This window comes from Panthera leo, chromosome D3 (genome assembly GCF_018350215.1).
Source record: "Panthera leo isolate Ple1 chromosome D3, P.leo_Ple1_pat1.1, whole genome shotgun sequence".
Taxonomy (NCBI): domain Eukaryota; kingdom Metazoa; phylum Chordata; class Mammalia; order Carnivora; family Felidae; genus Panthera; species Panthera leo.
In genome coordinates, this window is record NC_056690.1 from 65,881,624 (window position 1) to 65,909,459 (window position 27,836).

Sequence of the window (27,836 nt, forward strand, 5' to 3'; positions counted from 1 at the left end):
TAGTGGGATTAGAAAAAAACAGCACTGGCCTGGAAGTCAGAAGAGCTGGCTTCTTACCCTGGCTCTGTGCCCAAGACCTCCTCCCCTTGGTTCTTTCCATGGGACCACACCACTTGCACACCTGCCTGTCACTTAGTACCAAGTGATGGGTTCATTTGGGTGGCATGTTTCCTTTGAAGACCACCCAGAAGTTCCTGCTGACACTCATGCTACTTAAAATTATTGGCAGCAGGGAGACCAACCTCTGAGGTATACAGTGTGTGTGTAAAAGGGTGTCAAAGTTCCACCTGGAGGGTCTGGGAACCAAGTTCTCTCCTACCTCATCCATTGATCCCCATGTGATCAGCAAAGCCCCTTTTGTCTCTTTGTTTGTTTCTCTGACTGCAAGTTGGAAGCAATGATGCAGATAAGTTTCTTCCAAGGTTCTTGAGAATTAAATGGGATTAGAAATATGATCATATTTTAGAAGCAAAATGATGTAGAGAAACAGATACGGTTGTCAGAACATCATCATTTGTGTTGCCAAGGAGATAGCCCAGGTAGGGGTATCTGGCATGTGGTTCTAACTTGGCTGCTATATGACCTTAGGCAAGTCATAAGACCTCTTCAGGCCTCACTTACTTTATCTGTCAAATGGGGATTAAAATAAATGCCCTACCTTTCACACAAGGGTGCAGTGAAGATCTGAAATAAGATGTATGAAAGAGCAATGACAGGTATACAACACTGTTTTCAAGTAAGAAAGAGTTCACTGTTTTTAGCAAGTCTATCTGGATTGAAGTCCATTCGTTCCATGTAAGAAACCTACCTTCCTAAAAGGGAGTCCCAGAGGGAAAGCTTATATGCAAATTACCCTGCTACTATACCTGCATTACTTCTGGATGATGTGTCATTCAACACAAGGAGCACCAGCCTGGGAATTAAAGATGGAAGCTAGACATTTACAAGGAAAACTCACAACACAGCCAGTCCCTGGGGATAGCATATGTCTTAGCAGTATTATATCCAACTCAAATAAAACAACACCTTTCAAGGGCGCAGTGTCACTTCTTTGGATTGTTGAATAGAAATGATCCATGTTTAAGAAGCTATAAAATGGCGACCACAGACCATAACTTTAAAATAAAAAAACCTGCTTTGCAGAATTGTAACTGAAGAAATTGTACACAATATTGGAAGTACAGAGGGAAATAGTGCTAACATGAATATAAGCAGAGAACAATACTGACAATGGGCATCACAAAATTGTGGGAAATCCCTGAGGGCTGGAGAGAGAGCTACCCCTGTGAGCTGGAGGTTATGGGCACATAACCCGCAGAGCATATACCATATAAGTTTGTCCTGAAATGTGGATTATAATTGGAAAATCAAAAAGAGGGAGGACCACTTCAAGGTGACATGGGTCAGGGTAGGAAAGTGAGCAGAAGGAGTAGCAGATTTAATGATAGAAAGGACCAATCCCTGGGATTGCACTTAAAAAAATCCTGCCCCACTTCCTACCCCAAACCAGAAGAAGAAAAACTAACTGAAACTTCCATTTGGGTTCTATTTAATAAATATAAGACATAAATTAAGCTTCCCTGAAGTTATTCAGGATGATGACTAGTAGTTCTTGTTGAATAGTGGCTCATCGTGATGAACTGGTGATAAAATGATTCTTAATGAGCTCCCAAAACTTGTTCTCTACCATTGGTTCTAGATTTCTGGGAAGAGATGGGAATCTGTTGCTCTCTTGGGAGAAATCCATGTACTTTTCCTGTAAGCATTGACAACATCCCCTCACAAGTGCCTGATGCATAAAAGGACTGAGTAACAGGTGTATTAATGAACAGGGATGAGAGAGAGTCCAGGGAGCAAAGGCAAAATTCACTGTCTTATATATATGGAGGAACATTGATCGGGATCACAAATGGAGTTATGCAATAAGGACAAGGAAGAAAAGAACAAAGATGTTAGATTCTGAATTTATTGGCATGAAGAGATGTTTATAATGTATCATTAAATTAAAAATTACCTTATAAAATAATATATACTGTGTGTTTTCATTTTTTGCAAAAGTAAAAATACTTACTGGATAAATTAACACAGTTACATTTTTAAAAGCTAAATCCATCAATCCAGGAGTCTGGGGAGCTCACATTTCTAGCAAGAACCTGCCTGTGACAGTAGACTTACGGCTAAGCATAAGAAGCCACTCTTTGTGCAGATGTTTTGAGAGGCAAGGACCTATCTGAACAGAAGCATGCTGGCAAGGCTCAAGGAGGACCATCTCACCTGCACAGCCCTCAGACTTTTCTATAGTAGCACTGGAAAAGCCCTATCCCATCATTCCATTCCCTCTTGTCAAACTCTGTGATATGGACAACCATTAGCTCCTAGGACCCCCACTTATAGTCAGACAGCCCTGTCCAGCCTAGCCAGTCTTAGAATAGAATTAACTTAACATTTTGCATACATTTCAGCCCCACAAAGAAATTCTAGTCTGTGATAAGAGTCTAGAGTAAAAGGAAGACAGAGTGCTTGAGTGTGATCTTCCAAGTCAAGCTACCTTCTGGAGCACCTGGAATTCTTCTGTGGCTCCCCTGGGGTCCCGAGTTCTGATCTCTGCAGTGGGGGAACCTGCCATTGCAGCCAGATCCAGTGAGGGTCTGTGATTGAGGAACCTGATCCACTGCACTCCAAAAGTTCTTTTTTATTACTATTTTTTATATGAAATTTATTCTCAAATTGGTTTCCATACAACACCCAGTGTTCATCCCAACAGGTGCCCTCCTCAATACCCATCACCCACCTTCCCCTCCCTCCAACCCCCCATCAAACCTCAGTTTGTTCTCAGTTTTTAAGTCTCTTATGTTTTGGCTCACTCCCTCTCTAACCTTTTTTTTTTTTTTTCCTCCTTCCCCTCCCCCATGGTCTTCTGTTAAGTTTCTCAGGATCCACATAAGAGTGGAAATATATGGTATCTGTCTTTCTCTGTATGATTTATTTCACTTAGCATAACACTCTCCAGTTCCATCCACATTGCTACAAAAGGCCATATTTCATTCTTTTTCACTGCCATGTAGTATTCCATTGTGTATATAAACCACAATTTCTTTATCCATTCATCAGCTGATGGACATTTAGGCTCTTAACATAATTTGGCTATTGTTGAAAGTGCTGCTATAAACATTGGGGTACAAGTGTCCCTATGCATCAGCACTCCTGTATCCCTTGGGTAAATTCCTAGCAGTGCCATTGCTGGGTCATAGGGTAGATCTATTTTTAATTTTTTGAGGAACCTCCACACTGTTTTCCAGAACGGCTGCACCAGTTTGCATTCCCACCAACAGTCCAAGAGGGTTCCCGTTTCTCCACATCCTTGCCAGCATCTATAGTCTCCTGATTTCTTCATTTTAGCCACTCTTACTGGCTTGATGTGGTATCTGAGTGTGGTTTTAATTTGTATTTCCCTGATGAGGAGCTATATTGAGCATCTTTTCATGTGCCTGTTGGCCATCCGGATGTCTTGTTTAGAGAAGTGTCTATTCATGTTTTCTGCCCATTTCTTCACTGGATTATTTGTTTTTCAGGTGTGGAGTTTTGATGAGTTCTTTATAGATTTTGGATACTAGCCCTTTGTCTGATATGTCATTTGCAAATATCTTTTCCCATCCCATTGGTTGCCTTTTAGTTTTGTTGATTGTTTCCTTTGCAGTGCAGAAGCTTTTTATCTTCATGAGGTCCCAATAGTTCATTTTTGCTTTTAATTCCCTTGCCTTTTGGGATGTGTCAAGTAAGAAATTGCTGTGGCTGAGGTCAGAGAGGTTTTTTCCTGCTTTCTCCTCTAGGGTTTTGATGGTTTCCTGTCTCACATTCAGGTCCTTTATCTATTTTGAGTTTATTTTTGTGAATGGTGTAAGAAAGTGGTCTAGTTTCATTCTTCTGCATGTTTCCGTCCGGCTCTCCCAGCACCATTTGTTAAAGAGACTGTCTTTTTTCCATTGGATTTTCTTTCCTGCTTTGTCAAAGATTAGTTGGCCATACTTTTGTGGGTCTAATTCTGGGGTTTCTATTCTATTCCATTGGTCTGTGTGTCTGTTTTTGTGCCAATACCATGCTGTCTTGACGATTACAGCTTTGTAGTAGAGGCTAAAGTCTGGGATTGTGATGCCTCCTGCTTTGGTCTTCTTCTTCAATATTACTTTGGCTATTTGGGGTCTTTTGTGATTCCATACAAATTTTAGGATTGCTTGTTCTAGCTTTTTAAAAAAAATTTTTTTTAATGTTTTTATTTATTTTTGAGACAGAGAGAGGCAGACCATGAGCAGGGGAGGGGCAGAGAGAGAGGGAGACACAGAATCTGAAACAGGCTCCAGGCTCCGAGCTGTCAGCACAGAGCCCAACGTGGGGCTCGAACCCACAGACCGTGAGATCATTACCTGAGCCGAAGCCGGATGCCCAACCAACTGAGCCACCCAGGCGCCCCATTGTTCTAGCTTTGAGAAGAATGCTGGTGCAATTTTGATTGGGATTGCATTGAATGTGTAGACAGCTTTGGGTAGTATTGACATTTGAACATTACTTATTCTTCGAATCCATGAGCATGGAATGTTTTTCCATTTCTTTATATCTTCTTCAATTTCCTTCATAAGCTTTCTATAGTTTTCAGCCTACAGATCTTTTACATCTTTGGATAGGTTTATTCCTAGGTATTTTATGCTTCTTGGTGCAATTGTGAATGGGATCAGTTTCTTTATTTGTCTTTCTGTTGCTTCATTGTTAGTGTATAAGAATGCAACTGATTTCTGTACATTGATTTTGTATTCTGCCACTTTGCTGAATTCATGTATCAGTTCTAGCAGACTTTTGGTGGAGTCTGTCGGATTTTCCATGTATAATATCATGTCATCTGCAAAAAGTGAAAGCTTAACTTCATCTTTGCCAATTCTGATGCCTTTGATTTCCTTTTGTTGTCTGATTGCTGATGCTAGCACTTCTAAAACTATGTAAAACAACAGCGGTGGGAGTGGACATCCCTGTCGTGTTCCTGATCTCAGGGGGAAAGCTCTCAGTTTTTCCCCATTGAGGATGATATTAGCTGTGGGATTTTCATAAATGGCTTTTATGATGTTTAAGTATGTTTCTTCTATCCCGACTTTCTCAAGGGTTTTTATTAAGAAAGGATGCTCAATTTTGTCAAATGCTTTTTCTGCATCAATTGACAGGATCATATCGTTCTTATCTTTTCTTTTATTAATGTGATGTATCACATTGATTGATTTGCGAATGTTGAACGAGCCCTGCGGCCCAGGAATGAATCCCACTTGATCATGGTGAATAATTCTTTTTATATGCTGTTGAATTCGATTTGCTAGTATCTTACTGAGAATTTTTGCATCCATATTCATCAGGGATATTGGCCTGTAGTTCTCCTTTTTTGCTGGGTCTCTGTCTGGTTTAGGAATCAAAGTACTGCTGGCTTCATAGAATGAGTCTGGAAGTTTTCCTTCCCTTTCTATTTTTTTGGAACATCTTGAGAAGGATAGGTATTATCTCTGCTTTAAATGTCTGGTAGAATTCCCCTGGGAAGCCATCTGGTCCTGGACTCTTATTTGTTGGGAGATTCTTGATAACTGATTCAATTTCTTTGCTGGTTATGGGTCTGTTCAAGTTTTCTATTTCTTCCTGTTTGAGTTTTGGAAGTGTGCGGGTGCTTAGGAATTTTTCCATATCTTCCAGATTGTCCTGTGTGTTGGCATATAATTTTTCATAGTATTCCCTGATAATTGCTTGTATTTCTGAGGGATTGGTTGTAATAATTCCATTTTCATTCATGATTTTATCTATTTGGGTCATCTCCCTTTTCTTTTTGAGAAGCCTGGCTAGGGGGTTATCAATTTTGCTTATTTTTTCAAAAAACCAACTCTAGGTTTCATTGATTTTCTCTACAGTTTTTTTAGATTCTATATTATTTATTTCTGCTCTGATCTTTATTATTTATCTTCTTCTGCTGGGTTTGGGGTGTCTTTGCTGTTCTGCTTCTCTTTCCTTTAGGTGTGCTGTTAGATTTTGTATTTGGGATTTTTCTTGTTTCTTGAGATAGGCCTGGATTGCAATGTATTTTCCTCTCAGGACTGCTTTCACTGCATCCCAAAGCATGTGGATTGTTGTATTTTCATTTTCATTTGTTTCCATATATTTTTTAATTTCTTCTCTAATTGCCTGGTTGACCCATTCAGTCTTTAGTAGGGTGTTCTTTAACTTCCATGCTTTTGGAGGTTTTCCAGACTTTTTCCTGTGGTTGATTTCAATTTTCATAGCATTGTAGTCTGAAAGTGTGCATGGTGCAATTCTTTTATACTTATGAAGGGCTGTTTTGTGACCCAGTATGTGATCTGTCTTGGAGAATGTTTCATGTGCACTCAAGAAGAAAGTATATTCTGTTGCTTTGGGATGCAGAGTTCTAAATATGTCTGTCAAGTCCATCTGATCCAACTATCATTCAGCACCCTTGTTTCTTTATTGATCTTGTGTCTAGATGATCTATCCATTGTTGTAAGTGGAGTATTAAAGTCCCCTGCAGTTACCACATTCTTATCACTAAGGTTGCTTATGTTCGTGATTAATTGTTTTATATATTTGGGGGCTCCCATATTGGGTGCATAGACATTTATAATTATTAGCTCTTCCTCATGGATAGACCCTGTAATTATTATATAATGCCCTTCTTCATCTCTTATTACAGCCTTTAATTTAAAGTCTAGTTTGTCTGATATAAGTATGGCTACTCCAGCTTTCTTTTGACTTCCAGTAGCATGATAGATAGTTCTCCATCCCCTCACGTTCAATCTGAAGGTGTCCTCAGGTCTAAAATGAGTCTCTTGTAGACAGCAAATAGATGGGTCTTGTTTTTTTATCCATTCTGATACCCTGTGTCTTTTGGTTGGCGCATTTAGTCCATTTACATTCAGTGTTATTATGGAAATATATGGGTTTAGAGTCATTGTGATGTCTGTAGGTTTCATGCTTGTAGTGATGTCTCTGGCACTTTGTGGTCCTTGCAACATTTCACTCACAGAATCCCCCTTAGGATCTCTTGTAGGGCTAGTTTAGTGGTGATGAATTCCTTCAGTTTTTGTTTGTTTGGGAAGACCTTTATCTCTCCTTCTATTCTGAATGACAGACTTGCTGGATAAAGAATTCTCGGGTGCATATTTTTTCTGTTCATCACATTGAAGATTTCCTGCCATTCCTTTCTGGCCTGCCAAGTTTCAGTAGATAGGTCTGTCACTAGTCTTATGGGTCTCCCCTTATATGTTAGAGCATGTTTATCCCTAGCTGCTTTCAGAATTTTCTCTTTATCCTTGTATTTTGCCAGTTTCACTATGATATGTCGTGCAGAAGATCGATTCAAGTTACGTCTGAAGGGAGTTCTCTGTGCCTCTTGGATTTCAGTCCCTTTTTCCTTCCCCAGATCAGGGAAGTTCTCAGCTATGATTTGTTCAAGTACACCTTTAGCCCTTTTCTCTCCCTTTTCCTCTTCTGGAATTCCTATTATACGGATATTGTTCTGTTTGATTGCATCACTTAGTTCTCTAATTCTCCCCTCATACTCCTGGATTTTTTTATCTCTCTTTTTCTCAGCTTCCTCTTTTTATATAATTTTATCTTCTAATTCACCTATTCTCTCCTCTGCCTCTTCAATCCGAGCTGTGGTCGCCTCCATTTTACTTTGCACCTCATTTATAGCATTTTTTAGCTCCTCATGACTATTTCTTAGTCCCTTGATCTCTGTAGCAATAGATTCTCTGCTGTTCTCTATACTTTCTTCAAGCCCAGCGATTAATTTTATGACTATTCTAAATTCTTGTTCCGTTATATTGCTTAAATCGTTTTTGATCAGTTTGTTAGTTGTCACTACTTCCTGGAGTTTCTTTTGAGGAGAATTCTTCCGTTTTGTCATTTTGGATAGTCCTTGGGGTGGCTGCCAAACTGCAGGGCACTTCCCCTGTGCTGTCTGGAGTAACTTGTGTTGGTGGGCGGGGCCGCAGTCAGACCTGATGTCTGTCTCCAGCCCACTGCTGGGGCCACAGTAAGAATGGTGTGTACCTTATCTTCCCCTCTCCCAGGGGCAGGACTCACTGTGGAGTGGTGTGGCCCCTGTCTAGGCCACTTGCACACTGCCAGGCTTGTGGTGCTTCTTTGATGGGATCTGGCGTATTAGCCGGGGTGGATCCGCAAGGTGCACACTGGCAGGAGGGGCAGGCTTAGCTCGCTTTGCTGGTGGTGGTCCCCTGTGGGAGAGGCCCTGCAGCACTGGGAGGGAGGCCGACCCATCAGAGGGATGGATCCACAGAATCACAGCATTGGGTGTTTGCGCAGGGCAAGCAAGTTCAGTAATGGGAACTGGTCCCCTTTGGGATTTTGGCTGGAGGATGGGAGAGGGAGATGGCACTGGCCGGTGCCTTTGCTCCCCTCAAGCTGAGCTCTGTCTTCTGGGGCTTGACCCCACTCCCTCCTGGTGTCCTCTCGCCCTCCCACTCTCTGAGCAGAGCTGTTGACTTATAACATTCCAGATGTTAAGTCCTGCTGGCTGTCAGAACTCATGCATTCCGGCCCCTCTGCTTTTGCAAGCCAGACTCAGGGGCTCTGCCTTGCCAGGTGGGCTACCCCTCCACTGCCCGGCTCCCTCCCGCCAGTCTGCGTAGCGCGCACTGCCTCTCCGCCCTTCCTACCCTCTTCCATGGGCCTCTTGTCTACATTTGGCTCTGGAGAGTCCATTCTGCTAGTCTTCTGGTGGTTTTCTGGGCTATTTAGGCAGATATGGGTGGAATCCAAGTGATCAGCAGGACAAGGTGAGCCCAGTGTCCTCCTATGCCACCATCTTCCTCCAAAAGTTCTTTTCATCATTCCCTAAAGGCTCACTTAAGGAGGACCAGATTGCTTGGACCTAGTGATTTTTTTAAAGGAAACTTAATAATCTGCCTTAATTAACTGTGCTGTCTCTTGCTCCTTCATTCATATAGCTCACAGCTCAGCCTCCATTTTCAGAACAGTTGTGTGTTAATTAGGGTTTGGGCCAGGCCTTTCTTTGTAATTTCCTCTCTCTTCAAATGTTTAACCAGTTCACTAAACTTTGAAAAAGGTGTTAGAAGCCATTTGCTCACACATCACCATTTTTGCAGATGGGGAAAACGGTCTTTGAGAGTTAAGTAACTTTCCCCAAATCACAATAGCTGGTTTGTAACAGGGTTGGAATGAAAGACGGGTTTCCAAATCACTAACTCGGTGTCTTTCTATGGCTTCATTTTAGCAGTTAGATTTGTTGAACATTTGCTACCAGAGGTTAGAGAAAAGCATAGGCCTGGCTCCTACCCTCAAAGCTATAAATCAAATTGAATAGACAAAACATACACAAGAGAAATGAGAGGGCTATTGTGGTAACCCATTTAACACTGACTAACGGATTTCAGGAAAAAGGGAGAGAGTGGTATGGGTGGGAGTCTCTTGTCAGTTTCTGCCTATGGAAGGAAACTGTGACCTCAGGAAGGCACTGAAGGGAGTATCTTGAGAAGGCAGGTTGGAAAGCAAACATAACCCAGATACAGAGGGACCGCAGAGGTGGATGGACTTCACATGGTGGTAAGAAAGAAGTTCTGCACACTACCCTCCAAAACACAGAGATTTATAGATCAATTGGGCTAACAGGTAGAGTGGACAAGCCAGAGAGCTCCATAAGCCCTTGGCCAGTGTGAGCCCCATGCTTAAGGAGACTTCTCTGTATGGGTATGAATGGCTTAATTTTAGAAGGGGGAGGAAACAAGGAGTTTAGGACCCAAGCATGGGATACAAAGGATCTGGAGATGAGTGAAGAAGGATGTAGAAGATCTTACATAATTGATTTTAGATCTCTTACACTGTATTTGGAAACAATAATAAAACATTTCATTTAGGTTGATAATTAGATAAAGCTAAATGCTGAATAGGTAGAGGGAATAGCTCTTTATATGGCATTATTTATGCTAAAGTCTGACAGTGACCATTAGACTCTCTTCTCAAGGGATTTCTGGAGACAGTATTTTGTAAGAATTAAGAAGTTATATATATTATGCCTATTATCAATCAAAAAATACACACACACATGCCTAGCAAGTGAATGAGTGTGTGGTATATGTGTGTGCATGCAATGTCTGGTTAATGAAGAATCTTGGCCTATTACTAACTAGTTCAGTGACCTTGGGTAATTTATTAAACCTCTGTGTGCCTTAGTTTCTTTACAGTAAAATAAAGATGCCTTGTAGGATTATCAAAAGAAGTAAATAAGATAAAAACACTTATGAAGCGCCTAGCACATTATGCACCCAAATAAGGTTGATTCTCTTTCCTCTTTCATAACTGCAAAGAAGGAACACTGTGGGGAAATTGGGCATGGGGACAACAGAAGGCTGGAGGTTAGGACACTGTGTCAGCACAGTTAGAAAATGTTAGAAATTGGAAGTTGTCAGCAAGCAGTGCTGGGGAGCAGTGATGTGTGTGCTGTGGACTCTACAGAGTGTGTACTGTACAGAGGAAACAAGCATTATCCAAGCCCAGTGAATCTGGTCTAGGGCTGATGGCCTATCAGGATCACTCGCCCCTTGGTGCCCAGGCCTGGGCTTTGCAAGGCATACAGGAAAGTCATTGTGAAATGATGATTCATTCAATCAGATGAAAGAAATGGGAAGAGTGATGCTGGGGAGAGGAAGAAGCAGACTGCCCTGGGTAGAGCCCTTGGCCCTTGGAGGGCTCATACTTTTCCAACCAAGTCTCCTTGTTAGGTTACTTGACAATGGAAGGCAGTACAGTGCTGGTAAAGGAGTCCACACATCCCCTGGTTTGTGCAATCAAAGAGGCTTGGAGCACAGAGCTTCACTGTTGAATATCATTCCCCCAGCAAGACAATGCCTCATTTGCATATTTGTTCTTAGTCACTATTTGTTTTTATTCTGAGCAGCCATTAACCTCCTACTATGTCTCCATCTTTTATAATAAAAATAGCAGTGTTAGAAAGGATAACAGCATTCCTCAGCATGGCACCCTCCTTGTTCAGTGTTCTTCATGGCAAGGAAGGAAAAAAAATGACAAGACACTCCCCTATTGCAGGGGCAGACCAGACCCAGGTGACTGAAAGGAGTTTCCGGTGTAGCTTTGGGGAAATCACCATTATGAAGCCTTCTTCCAAAGAAAGTAGCTAGAACACTAAAGAGGTAATTAATTAACAAGTGGCCTAGAATACTCAGTCCCTGATCAGATTTTTGCTCATCATACCCCAGGGAGTCAGCCCAGCACATACATCCTAACCCAGGAGAGCTAGTTTCTGTGCTGGAAAACAGCCAGCATGATCAATGTGAGGCAGAGCCCAAGAGAAGTCACCAACTCCAATTGCTCTGCTGTTCCCTAATGTGCAAGCCCCTGACCTTCAATCTTGATTTGGCCTTGTGAGGCACCTGTAGTGTGTTCATGGTTCTCACATGGTTCTCTACAAAGGCCTGGACTACAACTATCCAGCATTTTTGTCTCCCTAGTATAGGGTCATGTGGGTGCTCAGGGCAGCCTGGTGGAAGATGGGATCTCAAGATGGGATTTGTTGGCACATAGATACAGCCTCAGTTATTAAGTGTCTGCTGGGTTGACCTTGAGCCATCAAATCCAACATCAGGGGTAAGAGTTTGTCTGAAATTTTGATGCCCTTATATTAGCAAATAAATTCCTTTTGTATATTTTACAAAGGCTCTCATTTGTCATGACAGCAAATTTTCTAAGTGATCTCTCTTCCTTTTCTCTGGAGATGTGCTCCATCAACTCTTCTGTGTTACCTCCTCAAAATAAATCTTTATCTTCCCCAAACTATATGCTTCTCAATATGGATGAGACTTAGGTCCTGGCCTCAACATTTATTTGCTAAGAGACTGCAGACAGGATCCTTAACCTACTCAAGCTTCAGTTTCCCCATGTGTTCAGTACCCCCTCACATGCTGATATATATGCGAGAGTTAATTGAAATAATGCTTGTAAAGAGCAGAATGTGATGCCTTTAACAGAAAGCATGCACTAGATACTGTTTTATAATTAATAAAATTGTATTGTCAATGCAGTTAGCCAAACAGAACTATTTGCTTTTCCTTGAATGTAATCTCAGCTTGCCTATGTCCATGCTTTGCCTCTCCTATGCTTTTATATTTCTAGGCCTTCTTCTTATGATGAATATAAAAGCCTCAGTCATTTCTAAAAGTCATCTCAAATGCATATAACTTGCTCTGACTTCTCCAAACAGGAAATGCCCTCTCAGAGTTCTCCCTGCTATTCTCATGGCCCTTACCTTATCTGTCACACTTCTGTGAGGTAGAAGGATGTGGAAGTCTGACAATGTGCAATGTCATCAATTGACATGAGATCAATAAATGCTTGTGGAGTTCCATTGTCCTAAAGTTTCCTGATTCCTGTATTTGGGTTTGGGAAGGAATTTACCTTGATCTGATTCAAATCATGATGATGTGAGAATCATTTAAAGTCACAGGACATTCAAACCCTGGGGAATGATGAGACCCAGGCTGTGGAATGGGCATGAAAGTCCAGAGTGGGCACTGAGTATGACTGTGGTACAACAGAAAAGAAAATGTGGCTTTTCCTCCTCTGAGATGAGGTGGATGGAGGGGAAAGTGTCGTTATGGCCAACTTCTCCCTGCCTTTGGTTCACCCCATGCTCATAATACTTATTCTTCAGCACCAGATGGTCCTCTCCACCTCACATAACCTCATCACCATCTCTGAGGGACCTTCCTGGGTATTGGGGACCACTCCTTCACCTCCTTATTTCTTCCATCTCTGAATCACAGGTGATCCCGTAGTCTGAACCTCCCCCCTTAACTTTGTAGATTGCTTCATATTATTCTCTCTCTAAAGCAGGAGCCCTCAGGGACCAACATAATATCTATGCTTCCTTTACTTTCCAGACAAGGGTGGGTCCTTAAGAAGTATTTGCTCTAAGACTGATGGACTGAGAGCCCCTCTTACAAATGGAGGTTGTGCTCAATGATAGGGAAAGACTTTTCAATCCGACGAGACTCTGAGATGTCAACTGTTAACAAATAAAAGAAAAAGGTGTAAGACCTATTTTCTATTTCATGGACTAAAAGTCTGAGAGGTTAACTCAGTTTAATCAGGATATTGTTTTTGTTGCTTGTACAAGTTTACGTAAGTTTAATCCATTAAACTGTTTTGTACATGTAGCAGCAATAATGGAAATCTGGGGTTTCTTGGACAGAACCAAGAGCAAGGAAAACCCATGAGCTAGGGCAGTCCTTGGAATCACTGCATTGTTAGTGGGTTTACTAACTGACAGCCTGGAGGCAATCTATTTTATTAAGAGATTGAAAAATAGTTTAAAAAACCAGCATGTGAAGATTTCAATCAGAAATAGATGGGCACTTTTTAAACTGCAATTGGTTTCTAAAGAATGGGCAAGATAAGAATTGATAGAGGTGAATAGCTATCAAAACGTGGGGTGAAAAAAAAGAAGCAAATTGCCACCTACTTGAAGTGAATAGCTCTTGTAATGTAATGGGTTTTAAACTTTAAAATTGTTTTGTACTGTGACATACATAACAGTGGAAGTCTGGATTGAGAGTGTTTATTGGTTTTTTCCAATGGAAGATTGCCTGTTTGGTATTTGAATAATAATCTCCATATAAAAATATGGTAATGTAATTATGCTAACTAGTATTTTCTATAATTCAAGACTCTGTTTATAATAATATATCATATTTTGCAGTCAGGTAAGAATCCATTTGTCCCCTCCACCTGGGCCCAGAGATAGGAAGAGGAACTTTAATATACAGTTCTCTGCAATCTGCTCCTCTCTGGAGTTAGCATTTCCTCGAAGGTGATACAATAAATCTCACCAGAAATACCTTCATTTACCACATGCTGCCAAGTGGAGATGAAGCTGATTCTTCGAAATTTTGCTGATAAACTTGCTTTGACCAAACTCACAGATGGAAACCTGCAAGTGTGAGGATATTAGCCAAACTCAAAGAGAAAGGAAGTGAGAGAGTATTTTAAATTAATTTGGAGAAAACAAATAGAATGGGTCAATTACATTTGTTACCACACAGTATATTATTGAGAAATTTATACATGAAAAGTGAGTACAGCATCAGCTAGTGTTATGATATCACCCACATGAGAAAACACAAATTGTGAAGTTGTGGATGGGTCTGGACCTGGTAGAGTCCTCTTTTAAGTTGGTGTCGTACTAAGACAGTTTTCACAAAGCTAGTCCATTATTCTTACTTTCATACTAAAAATATTAGTGCTGGTGGAACACCAGGGACCTAACAGTGTAAGACTTTGCCTTTGATTGGGAAAGCTAACCCTGAGAATACTGATTAATGGAGCAATAGGGTAGTATCTAGTGGCCTGTCCCAGTGTTCTGTATCAACATGGTTCAGATTGACAGCCTTAATAACAAGGATGAGGATACAGAAAACTACAGTTTTAGTAAAAGTGGCAAATACATTTGCTGCAGTGGCTGCAATCTAAACTGGTCTTTATGGCTCATACAGTGGGCCACATTTAACCTATTAAAATGTAGAAGGCTAAGTATAAGTTTCTGTATGTAGGTTTCTCAAAAGCTCACAACCAAGGAAGCACATCATGGGGAACGTGGCTAAACAGCAGCATATGACATGCCAAAAAAAGCTTAAAAAGTTTTGAGGCTCTATTAATAGTAATACCATGCCCGGAGAGAGGGAGGTGATTGCCCTTCACTGCACATAACACCCTTGGAGTTTTATGTTAAATTTGAGGGTTACCACCCTTCAATAAAGAAGTTGATACATTGGGGTAAAATGCCTAGAATGACGAATGAGAAATGTTTGAAAGAAATAAGGCTGTTTATGTTTTAAAAAGTAGTCTGTTTTTAAGTATGTTCAGAGCAGTCTGATAAATGAAGAAATGGACTTACTCTGGGTAACTCCAGAAAGCAGATGAATTTCCTGTAACAGCCCAGATCTATAGACCACTCCTCTTTCCTCTGATAACTCCCAAGCTCTGTGTTTTTGTTTTCATTCTTCAGCTTTATTAAGGTACAACTGACAGATAAAAATTAACCCCCAAGTCCTCTGTATCTTTTCACATCGGTACTCAACAACATTGTTAATAGAGGAAATAGGGAGAAGCAGCAATCTGTGCCCCTCCTTACAGAGAGAAGAGTAGGGAAGGAGGGATGTGGGGAAAATCAGGTAAGGAGTACAGGCCAATCCTCGGAGGAACAGAAACAAAACCCTTCCAGTCTTCATCCCCTTTCTGTGCACACTCTTTTGTCCTCTCCCCCCCCCCCACCCCTGTCAGAGCATCCCCTTCTACAATTTTTGTGTTTGCATATGGGAACCTTGACAGTAATGACCAGGAGAAGTATGTTGATTCAAACCTCCTGCAGCATTCTGGTTACCTTTCTATTTTTGTTCAACCACAGTGACAAGTGATTTGAGGTGATGATAAATCCATGCATTTAAAGCCTTGATTGCCTGAATAAATAGGTTGGATAGCTTCAGTAATTGGATAATTAAAGCAAAATGGAGATGCCAGTGGGGCCAGAAGCTGAGAAAATCAGAATGGCTAGAGATTTCATTTTGGAAAAGTCAAAACCCAAAACTGTTTCAGTAGAGCAGGTAAAACCAAAAGGCACGCATTCCCAACAAACGAAGAAACAAACCCAAAAAACAGGTTGCAAGGAAAGGGGGAGGGTGCTTGATTAAAATGAACTGAGATGCAAATAAAAAGGAAAGGCACACTTGAACTTCTTTGCATATTTTCTTCTAAAGCATACTGTCCTCTGCTCAGGATTTCAGCCAGATTGGACCAAGGAATAGATAACAGAGGGTGGAGTGCTGTTCTGAATTAGTGCTTTCCATTCCAGACCTGCCCTCCCCCCTTCCCCCCCCCACCCCCCCGCCACACACAGTCTGCTTTGCTCTGTCTTTTCATCTTCTTTCCATTTCCCTCCCATTTTTCTTGCCCTCTAAGCAAGGTCCTTGAGAGCTGTGCTTAGACTCTAAAATCTGGTAAAAAGCAACCAGAGAGTGCACCTTACTGAGACACAGCTAATACTGGCAGACCCTAAGGGGACATAAAAGAGATCAGGGCTATGGGCCTGGCACTTCCTTGTTTCTAGATGGTGGAACACACATTGAGGAGATATAGTCATTCATCCAGAACCCTACTGTCAGACAAGATAGTTGTCTTCTGCTGATACCAGATGTGCTCCCACCAAGGAGCCAGCCATGCCCACCATCACGGTACACTGCAAGGGTCCCCACCTCATTTAAGCCCCCCCATCAGAGAGCTGACCCATCTGCTCCAGCCCCCCAGCCACCTCCATCTCACATGGCCCCTGTCTCTCTTTTCCCCACGCACAACTTACATTGGAGATTATTAAGTGTTCACTATGCAGAAATGTTCACCATCACCCCAGCAGCAGTATGGGAGTTGTACTTGTGTGTTGAACACTCACTATGGCACATCAACAGTGGGTTAACCCTCAAAATCACCTGTTGTTTCCACCATTTTATTGATGAGGAGATTGAGACTTGAAAAGGATAATTAACTTCTTAGTAGATAGTTCCTGCCAGAAGGAAAATCCACACTCATACTGAGAACAAAACCCATACTCTTATTGTATGTGATTCCCTGCTGCCTTCTGAGGGCCTGGTAAGCTTGAGTTACAAATACTCTTACACTCCTGACTTCCTGTTGCCCTCTGTCTTCAGTCATACATTCAACAAAACATTTATTGGGCACTTACTGTATACTGTGCCAGGCACTGAAGCTGTAGAAATGAGCAGCAACATGGTGCCCTCAAGGATATGGAAAGACAAAAATAAAGACTCCTATTAAGTACAAAATGTGTTAAGTTCTTTGTTTATGGTAGGTGCTCAGTGCAGGTTGGTTAAATAAAATCACTTGAATTAAACCTTCAAAATCATTCCTGTGATAGTAGGCAGCAAATCAGCATTTCTCTGCATGACTGGCTCAAGCAGGTCAAGGAGAACATATGCTAATGGGGGAAGGGGTCCCTTCTATTACTATTGAAACCACAACCCTGCCAGAAAAACACAAAGAAATATTTTTGACCCTACAGCCGAGAGGATTCACCTCCTGTTATCTGTATGTACACAAACTAGTTTGACAGAGTTCAGGTACAACTTTAAAGAAAGGCTCCATGTGTGTGCACACATGTATGTTCATGCATGTGTGTTTACAAAAGAAAGAGAGATTTTTATATAAGACTCTGATTAAGATGATATATATAATAGCCAAAGCAACTGTTTAAAGGAAACCCATTCTGCTGAAGGCTAAAAAATACCATTTCCACTCAAGCAAGCAATGAATAGCATCCCTCAGATTAGAAACCAAGAGTAAAAATGTAGTAATGATCTAGGAAGAAAGTTAAATTAAAGGTTCATGTCTGTCCTATGCTACGAAAATAGACAAGAAGACCAACTTGTAGTGCCTAGAGGTAATCCAGTGCCAACAAAGTTACCTGGCTAAGAACCCAGCACAGAGCTATGAGGGACACACACGGAGTTCATTATTGGCCATACTAGGCACTGGGCATTTTCTGTGCAGTATCTCCTTTAATTTTCCCAATGACCCTGTGTAACCCCAATGTTATCTGAGACCTCTAGCATCTCAAGATCAGGGAAAGACATTGCAGAGTTGGCATTGAAATAGCAAAGGTATATGATTTGCTTTTCAGATTCCCACGTGTGGTTAACTTGGGTTAGAATAAGGGATTTGATCTTTAGCAGTATTCAGTAAAGAAACTACCGATTCTCATGCTGTCTGTATTTTCTGGGATATTCTCTTTTGGTTTTCCCTTTAAAAAAAAATGTCAATGAGCAGCTATTCCTGGAGCATCTACAATGGGCTTCGCACACTGTGGTAGGTGCCGGGATGTGGGGATGAAAACAGCCAATCTAGTTCTTGCTCCTATGATGCTTAGAGGCTAGCGAGGAAGAGATGCCAAAGAAATCATTACATGTAATTAGCCACATCATTGTAGACTGGTCTCTGCTGTGCTAAGGAAAAACACAGAAGAGTTGTGTCTACACTTGGCGCAGAATTTTCAAGAAGATGGCACCATGTCTACGCTAGCAAGTGTTGGGGGTGGGAGAGGCACAGGAGTCACAGTGTGGGGGAACTCAAAGAAAAGAGACCACACCACTCTCCAGGGAGAGAAGTGGTGCCAGCTCACACTTCCTACCTGGACAGTCTCCCCCAGGCTCTGCCCTATATGGAGCAGTCCTTGGAGACTCTGTGCTCTGTTTTCATAAGCAAGACCCTTGCCTTACAAGGGAGCAATTCAGCTTTGGAAAGCTAGTTTCAGTGCCCAGTGACTAGTGTAACTGAATGTTTCCCTTCTCAATGAATCGCTTTGGCATTATTTAAGCCCAGTCATAATATTGTGGTTCACAGGAAGCTAAAAAGTGACCTTTGTAAGTTGATCAAATCATAAAACTAATGAAAATGGATGGCCAGGGCTTCCAAAGGGGCATGAATATAGGCCTTCTCCAGGCAGCTCAGACTGAGCTCCTCTCCATGCAAACACAGCTTTCAAGAATTTTTTTTTCCAAGTCTTTCTTTTCTTTCTGTCAGCCATTAATTCGTGACAGCCTGGACTAAATCCAGAAGTATTGCTCTATAGCTTTTGCTCTCACATACACACTCTGAATCCTATGTGATTGCCTCCTAATGCTCCATCCACCCCCAGCCCTGGCCAGGTCCACCTATGGGCACTCACTCCAGGACCATAACAGCAATTGGGTAGCCTGGGATTTCAGCATAAACTCTGGACCTGGTTTTCTTTTCCCTCCTCATGAGAAGAACTTCTCCAGCTTATTAGAAGTTAAAAGAGTTCTCTGCGCACCAGAATACTCGTATCAGCAACTAAGGGGGAGGTGAACCTAGTAAGCCTAGTAAATGGGAGGTTAACCTACAAGAGGACAGGGTCTGAAGACTACAACCTTAAAACTACTTTCCCCATCTGATGGACAGAATTCTAAGAGTAAATTATCTGAGTGGCTGGCACTACTTCTTATTAGCTGTGTGACGTTTGGCAAGTTAGCCTCTGTACTTTGTCATCTGTAAATGAGGAGAGTAATAGAAGCTACCTCAAAGATAAAGTCCTTGAGTTGACCCAGGACACAGAGACATTGTGCAATAAAGGAAAACCATTGCTATTGTTACTTTGAGTCATAGATAAGAATCTTCCATAAGCTCAGAATGATGGACACTTTGAGTTCTTAGGTCTGAATCTGATGTTGCCCTGGGACTTAGGTGTTGATTCCTACTCTGTCAAGGGAAATAAAGAGCTTCCTGTCTGAGGAGTAGCAAGGCTGCCTTGTTGGGGCTGCACAGTTTTGATCTAGTATTGACCTACTTTCTTGTTTCTGGTCTCCTGTTTTGCCTGACCTCAAGGCTGCACTCTTGGTTTGTAACTGCCTGACCTGCTTCTGCCTGCTCCCAGACTGTCCCTTCTGATGGACAACCATGCCCCCTCTCCCTCCACTTTGGCAGATTGTCTGCATCCTCGTCACACCAACGTCCTAGGCCACTGGATTGGAAAACTAACAGTGTCCCCTTCAAAAAATATAGTTTTACATAATTTCTCAGCTTGGGAAATGCTAAGAAGTCCTTCCTTGCAGAAATTCCAAGGATAAGTCTCCAAGTACCCTCCTGCTGAGGGGCACTAGATTCAAATGATTTGGAAATGGAATCCGATCCAAGCTGGTGGCCATTTCTCTATCCTGGGGCTCCCCTTTTTCCACCCAGTCAAAACCCTGAGACAGGAATGCCATAGCTGCTAAGGCAGGACCACCATAGATCTTGGCTTCAGGAAAGATGGTGGGAGAAGCCATCTGAGGGTGGGCCCACTAGAGCTTAGTGCTGGATGGACGGTAAGATGAGGAGGCCCTGGAGGAAGCTGGTCTGTTTGGCTTTGGTAAAAGAGCCCAGTTCAACTTTCAGGTGTGTGTGTGTGTGTGTGTGTGTGTGTGTGTGTGTGTGTGTGTTTGAAGGCTGAATGGATGAATACCAGACAGCAAGAGGGCCGTTTGACCACAGAGATCAGGAATAAGGGAGCATTTAATTTCAAACTTGACCCTTCTCTCCACTCCTGGTGAATTTTGGTATTTACCACCTCAGAAACAGTATGAAAGTGTACACTGTATTTGAGGGCCTCAGATGTATTCCCAGGGCTAAACAAAAATTAAAATAAGATCAAATAAAATGAGAAGACTGGGGTGAGAAAATTTATTTTTCTTTTTATTTCTTTAATGTTTATTTTTAAGAGAGAAGGAGAGCGCACGCACCAGTGGGGAAGGGGCAGAGAGAAAGGGGGACAGAGGATCCCAAGCCAGCTCTGCGCTGACAGCAGTGAACCCGATGTGGAGCTCGAACACAAATGGCGAGATTATGACCTGAACCGAAGTCAGACACTCAACCGACTGAGCCACCCAGGCACCCCAGAAAATTTATTTTTCTAATGCTAGCCCGAGGCAATTGATTTGGGGTTCTGCTGTTGCTGGAAGGGGAAAAATGTGGGAGGAAATAGAGGATGTACCTCAGAGTTGGTGATGGGTGTGGACTGGGAGACCCAGCTGCCCTGTGCCAGGCTGAGAAAGAAGATATATCACATCCTGCTTGAAATACAGAGAAAATTGACCTTTTCTATTCCTTACCAGAACAGACTCCCACATAAAAGCAACAAAGCATGCAGTACTAAGTTTAAATTCTGGCTCTGCTCCTTACCAGCTGTGTGATCTAAGGCATGTTATTTAACCTCTCTGAGCCTCTGCTTCCTTGTCTGCAAAATAAAGAAAATAGTGCACAGAGGCTTTATATTCATTTGTTAGGGCCGCCATAACAAAGTTCCACAGACCGGGTGGCTTCAAGAGATACTTATTATCTCACAGTTCAGGAGTCCAGAAGTCTGAGATCAAGGGGTCAGCAGGATTGGTTCCTTCTGAGGCTGTGAAGAACACTCTGTTCCATGCCTCTCTCCTTGCTCCTGGTCATGTGCTGGTGATCTGTGGCAGTCTTTTGATGTAGAAGCATCACCCAAATCTCTCTCTTCATCTTCACATCACATTCCATCCGTGTGTCTGTCTCTGTGGCCAAATTTCCCCTTTTTTAATAAGGATAACAGTCATATTGGACTAGAAGTCCACTCCATTTCAGTTTGAATTCATCTTAACAAATTGCATCTGCAGTAACTTTACTTCCAAATAAGTCACATTCTGAGGTATTACAGGTTAGACTTTAGCATATTGAATTGGGTGGAGGTGGAGGAGATATAGTCACTCCTAACACGATTGTTGTAAGAATTAAAAAGTATGGCATATATATATATAAGGTTCTTAACAGAATCTCCATTACAAAATAAGCATTCGATAAAGGAAGCTATTTCATTGATACTTATTTATTTTTTTGCTAAACATTGATTTACAAAAGATTTATTTTTAGCTAGGCCAGATGACAGGGAAAAAAATCACCTCCCATATACATCAATCACATCATCTAAGTTACCCAGGATGTGTGTGTGCCTGGGAGGTGGGGAGGTGCTAGGCTATAGGAAGTTTTAGGCTACATCCATACAATGTCAGTATATGAGCCAGTCGGGGCACCTGGGTGGCTCAGTTGGTTAAGCATCCAACTTTGTCTCAGGTCATGATCTCACAGCTTGTGAGTTCAAGCCCCACATTGAGCTCTGTGCTGACAGCTCAGAGCCTGGAGCCTGCTTCAGATTCTGTGTCTTTCTCTCTCTGCCCCTCCCCTTCTCTCTCTCTCTTTCAAAAATAAATAAATCGTAAAAAAAAAAAAAAAATTTAAAAACAATATATAGGCCAGCCATACTGGCAAATGGACAGTTATATATGCACACCTTTTGCAAAATATATAAAAAAAAAATCTTTTCTCTAAAATCTAAACCCCTTGAAATTTAACCTTGAGATTCATCCCAGATTAGTTGCTAGCCAGTAAGATCTCAATTCAAATGAGAGTGTAAAGCATTCCTCTTTACTTGAAACCTAGGACTAAGGAAGGAGGAGGAAGGGGTCTTTCCAGAGCCTGGGTTCTGTGGAGAAAACCTGGTTAGCAGTAAGAAATTCTGGGGGAATGTGCCTAGAGAATGAGCCACCCAGAAATGGCAAAGGAACCCAGAGGGAGGATGTAGAAGCACAATAGAGTGAATATCACCAATTTTGCAAATTGGCCTCTATCATAAAGAAGGTTTGGTTCCTGTGTGAAACCATCAGCAATTTACCTGAATGTAGGATTAGGGAAGGTGCTGAAGAACCCAAGCCCCTGTTTGGGGTTTCCTGTGGTATTAGCAATAGTCATGGTGATAAGACAGTTGAGGGCACTAGCTTGGGAATTGCCAGTTTGGGAACCAGTGCCCCCTGCTCTGCAACAACCTTGCTGTGTGACCTTGGACAAGCTTCTTCCCCTCTCTGGCCTCATCTGTAACATGAGTGGCCAGAATGCCTTCTCTCTGTGGATGCTGCTAGCCCGACATTCTATGATATTCTGGTCCCTGCTCAGGCCCAGCCCCAAAGTCAGTTAGAAAGAAATCCTGCTGAATTATGAGTGTCATGAGGGATAATACTGTCCTCGGCTTAGATTTCTTCCTGGCTGGACTGCTGCTGTGCTGAGGCTGTGCCTCTCAATCAGGAATTGGAAGGGAGAAAAAAGAAGGAAAGATCATCTGCTTGTATTTAAAAAGGGAGGAGAGCAAAATGGGAAGTACAGATCAGGCTTGCTCATGCCCATCTTTGAAGTACGGAAAAGCACTTTCCCTGAATAGTGTGAGTGAATATGATGAATGAGGCTATTTGATTAAGCAGGATGAAACTGGTGAGCCAGCGTTCTCTGTGTTTTATTTTGCCTAATGGCTGTAATCAGAAATCACGCAGTCATCTTTTCAAAAGTGGGAGCCAGTGGCGAAGCTCACAGGTAGTTGTGCGTCTGCAGTTCTTTTGAAGACCCCACATCTCTCCTGGAGCCTCTGGGAGATTGAGAATATGGAGGGGTCTCTAACGAAGTCTCCACCAACACCAAAGTAATTGGATCACTTTGTCAATTCAGTTAACAGCCCATTGGTTCAATTTCCTTTTGTAAATTTAGATTAGATAGCCAGTACCTAGGACAGTAGCTGGCACCAAGTAATGTGCTTCGAAAGTATTTATTAAATTAATTAATCAGTGAGTGACAGGAACAATGAAGGAATGCATGAATAATGGATGGGAACCTTGTAGGTAAGGGAAAAAATGTACAGATGAATTTTCGCTCTTTCTGTCAAATTGACATCGTTTTTGATAGGACATGAGAAACATTTGTGATGTACCATCCATCTGTTCAATGAGTTTTCATTGATAAAAACAGAGATTCCTACATTTGAGCCCTAGGTCTTTCCCTCATTTGCTGTGTAAACTTAGGGAAGTTGCTCAACCTGTCTGTGCTTTAGTTTTCTCATCTCTAAAATGAAAATATTAATAATACCTATCTAGTGCCTGGGGATAGTGGGAAGACAGAAGGAGATAATAAGTGTGAACACTAATTACACTTTATGGCCCAAGGAGCTACAGATTAGGCTAGATGAGAATGAAGTTGGCCCTATGTGTGTACCACAGAAGGCACTTAGGCAGTTGCCTTTAAGGCATGATTTCAGAAGGTCGATGAGGCCCTTCTCTCCCCAGGCATCATGCCACTGAGAAGTAGTATGCCTAAAACTCCTACTCTTAGAATTCCCTTTGGGAAAAAAAAAAAAAAGAATTCCCTTTGAGCTAAAATAAAATGCCCAGAGGGGCGCCTGGGTGGCGCAGTCGGTTAAGCGTCCGACTTCAGCCAGGTCACGATCTCGCAGTCCGTGAGTTCGAGCCCTGCGTCAGGCTCTGGGCTGATGGCTCGGAGCCTGGAGCCTGTTTCCGATTCTGTGTCTCCCACTCTCTCTGCCCCTCCCCCGTTCATGCTCTGTCTCTCTCTGTCCCAAAAATAAATAAAAAACGTTGAAAAAAAAAAAAAAAAAAAAAAAAAAAAAGCCCAGAGAAGTTCCATTGGTGATATAAATTATATGAGAAGGTAAACACATTCAGACATTAACACTAGTTATTTCCCAGACTTTAGTCTACCTTCAAAAGACAGAGCAGTATGCATACTCATCAATGCCTTGGCTTTGGAGTCACTCAGTTCAAATCTAGGGTATGCTACTTACCAGCTATGTGGCCTTAGGCAAGCTACTGAACTCTGAACCTCTGTGTTCTCAGTTGTAATTGGCTAATGATATTTACTTCTTAGTGTACTATGGGGATAATATGAGATAATGTACATGAAACTATTTGCATACGTCACTCATACTCAGAGGACAGTGATTATTATTAACATGATTTTTCTCCCATTGAAGATGTTCATAAGAACATTATTATGGATGGAATGTTTGTGCCCCCACCCCCATATTTATGTGCTGAAGCCCTAATCCCCAGTATGATGGTATTAGGAGGAAGAGCCATTAGGTGGTAGAGGCCCCCAATGAGATTAGTGTCATTATAAGAAGAGGAAGAGACTCAGAGTTCCCTCTCTGCCCTATGAGGACATAGCAATAAAGTGGCCATCTACAAGCCAAGAAGAGAATCCTCACCAAGAACCCAACCATGCTGGTACCCTGATCTCAGACTTTAATCCTATGGAACTATGGTAAATAATTGTCTGTTATCCAAGCCACCTAAGGTGTATGGTATTTTGTTATAGCAGTGCAAGCTGACTAAAACAAACATGAAAGGCAGTTCTCAAAGATTTTCAACCATATTTGGAGCACAGCAACATTATTGCAACGAATTTCAGTTCTTGGAATGACCACTTTAAAGGACACCCCTCAGGATGTTTGGATGGCTCAGTTGGTTAAATGTCCAATTCTTCATTTCTGTTCGAGTCATGATCTCATGGTTCATGATATTGAGCCCCACATCAATCAGGCTCTGCCCTGACAGCACAGAGCCTGCTTGGAATTCTCTCTCTCTCCCTCCCTTTCTGCCCCTCCTCTCTCCACGCTTTCTCCCCCCTCTCTCTTTCTCTTTCTCTCTCTCTGAAAAAAAATAATAAATAAAAACTTTTTAAAAAATAAAGGACACCCCTCATCTTCATGTAGCCCTTTTCCCACCTCCCAGAAATCAGTGACTATTGACTGGCCCACACTGTAGGTGAATGCTGCTGGAATGCACAGAGAGTTAAGGAAGATCTCTTGAAAGAGATAGTCTCTGAATGGGGTTCAGAGAGATGAATAGGATGGGGTGTGAAATGGGGAAAAGAAGTCATCCCTGCCTCCTTGTGATTGTCGCCATTTTCATGAGTTCCTGGCGTCCTGTCTCCTCCTCCTCTCCCCTCCCACTATCTCCTCCCCCTACCCCTCCCCCTATCCCCCAACCCTACTTGTGCCAAAGGGAGTCAAGGAGAGAGATTTCTCCTTCTCCTTCAGAAACCTCTTTTTCAATCATTTCTCCACAGAATTTTACAGTTTAAATGCTAGGAGGCTGCTCCATGCATCTTGCTCCCCAGCCATCACATCTGGGGTCAGTCACTTCCTCTGGAAGAAGCCCAGGCTCAAGGAGAAAGTACCAAGTTAGAGAATGCAAGGGGCACATGAATTTTGGTCTTTTGCTTGTTTTATAGATCATCTTTCTCTTTTGACTGGAACCTTACCTTGCCTCTTTCCCCAAGGTAGAGTCAGGGATACCACAAGGTCTGCATATCCAGATATTCCCCCTTCACTTTATCAGGGGAAAGGTGGGAGTCTGGGAGGAGCGGAGAAAGAGACACACCAGACAGCTAAACGCAGCCCCATATTTGGATTGCAGCTAAGAAAAGGGTTAAAGAGAGATTTTCTTCTCATATCTTATTGAGATCATTTTATGGCTCCAATCTCAAGGGAAATGAGCAGTTTGCACATTTACCGTTTCCTATCAGTCGACCATCTGTAGGCACCACCTTTCACAAAGAGCTTATACATTAACTGGTCACTTTATCATTGTAATATATTTGGAAAATCAAAAACCAGCTGTTATAAAGCTATAAACTGGAGACTTTATTACATATTGTTTATCATTACTTTAGTATTTGGAGATTCATAATGCACGGACTTTGAGATCTATCTGTATTGCCAAGGAGGCCAAAGTTTATTTCCCTAATAATATGCAAATGGAGCCTTTATACCAGATAATGAATAATCACTTTAGATTAAAGGCTGAATTTTCTTTTAGTGGTACTGGCAGTGCAGCCTTTTGCATGCAGTTAATAATTAATTTAAAGAATTACCACTTCAGTGAGCCCTGCTTACATTATTTATTAAGTGTAATTAAAGTATTTATTAGTCAAGTAATAAATGAGGGACAACCCCCAGCACCTTCACAGTGTTGTAAAATAATCACAGACCATGTTTATCTGCAAAACAAGACTGAGTGTGGCTCGAGTGTGTTAATAGATTTTTCGTGATCATTCCATGCTCTATCAGTGTACCTCAACAATGGGTGTGTGTCTGGCGTGCCCACCTGCTTCCATTGCTTGGTTCATTCTACAGGAAAGGAATACCTTGGCTTTTTCTCATTGTTGATCTGTGTGTGTTCGTTTGGAGGCAACATAAAGAGGATTTCTTGGTTCAAGGGAACATCCCCAGTCTACTTTGTTGGTATAGCTCAGATTGGCTGCTCCTGAAGGGCTGCTAAAAACATTACCTATAATGAAGATGATTGTATAATTCTTGTCCAAACCCGGACAATTTTGAGAATGAAAGAGGATGCTACTAATAATAATATGTAAATTGAGAGCATTCTAGGCAAAGCAAGACTGAACCTTCAAAAATTAGCATGGCCTTTACCTACCCTTCAAGCTGGATTGCCTTTACCGGGTTGTGAATTTAAGAGTCACCTTTTACCTCTGACTGCTGCTTACCACATAGGGTTTTAGATAGAAAGCTGGACTTCTGCCTTCTCTCAACTTCAGGCAACTTTGGGCTGCCCATAGTCTTCCCCAGGAAACCTTTCCCGATCCCTCCAACCAGAAATGACCACTACTTCTAACCCCCATCACATTGCTTACACCTCTGTTGGGGCCTATCTCAGAGGCTTGCTGTGCCTTGATTTATTTATTTTAACCACCCTGTAAAGAGATTGCAAACTCCTTACAGTAAAAGACAGACTATACTTGCAGACTTTTAACTCTTCCATCCATGCTTACATTGGTGCCTCGCTAAAAGTAGATATATAGTAAACATTTACTAAATAGATTTTATAGTTGGGAAACACAATCCCTCATCTTTCTAATCAGGAATGAAGACAGAATTTCAATCCAGATCACTAACCAGAATCTGTAACTGAACAGATAAGTTTGCAGAGTGGACATAGCAGGGGAAGGTGTGGCCAGCAGGCAGCATTCCAAGAGCCATTCAGGTCTGCCGTGGAAATCACTTGAGAATAGGATTACTCACAGATCGGTGAACAAAGTCTTAAGGCCCACTCCAGGCAGACTAGTGCCTCATTGGCCCTAGAGTATCATGCTTAGCCTTTGTTCTCTGAGTCCTCTCTCTGGAAAGTTCTTAATCCTATGCTCTCTGAAAAGCAAGGATAAAATCTATCGAAGCATATACAGGTTAAGAGGCTTTCCGAAGGTTACCCAGATGATTGCTGCATCTCTGCAAATCTGACTTCTTCATTTGTGTGAATCCCACCTACCTCATGTTCTACTTCCTCTCTAAGGCTTTTTCTGACCAC

The 27,836-nt window shown here is 42.0% G+C and overlaps 1 protein-coding gene and 1 long non-coding RNA gene across 12 annotated transcripts in view; one reads left to right on the forward strand and one right to left on the reverse strand.

Annotated features, from left to right (window-relative positions):
* Positions 1–27,836, forward strand: part of SLC14A2 (solute carrier family 14 member 2) — a 431,742-nt gene that overhangs the window by 195,543 nt on the left and 208,363 nt on the right. The window lies entirely within an intron of this gene.
* LOC122203516 overlaps positions 20,505–27,836 on the reverse strand; it is a 42,320-nt gene continuing 34,988 nt past the window's right edge. For both annotated transcript variants that reach the window (XR_006195216.1, XR_006195215.1), the window contains one exon: positions 20,505–21,208. This is a non-coding gene — a long non-coding RNA (uncharacterized LOC122203516). The remainder of the gene's footprint in view (positions 21,209–27,836) is intronic.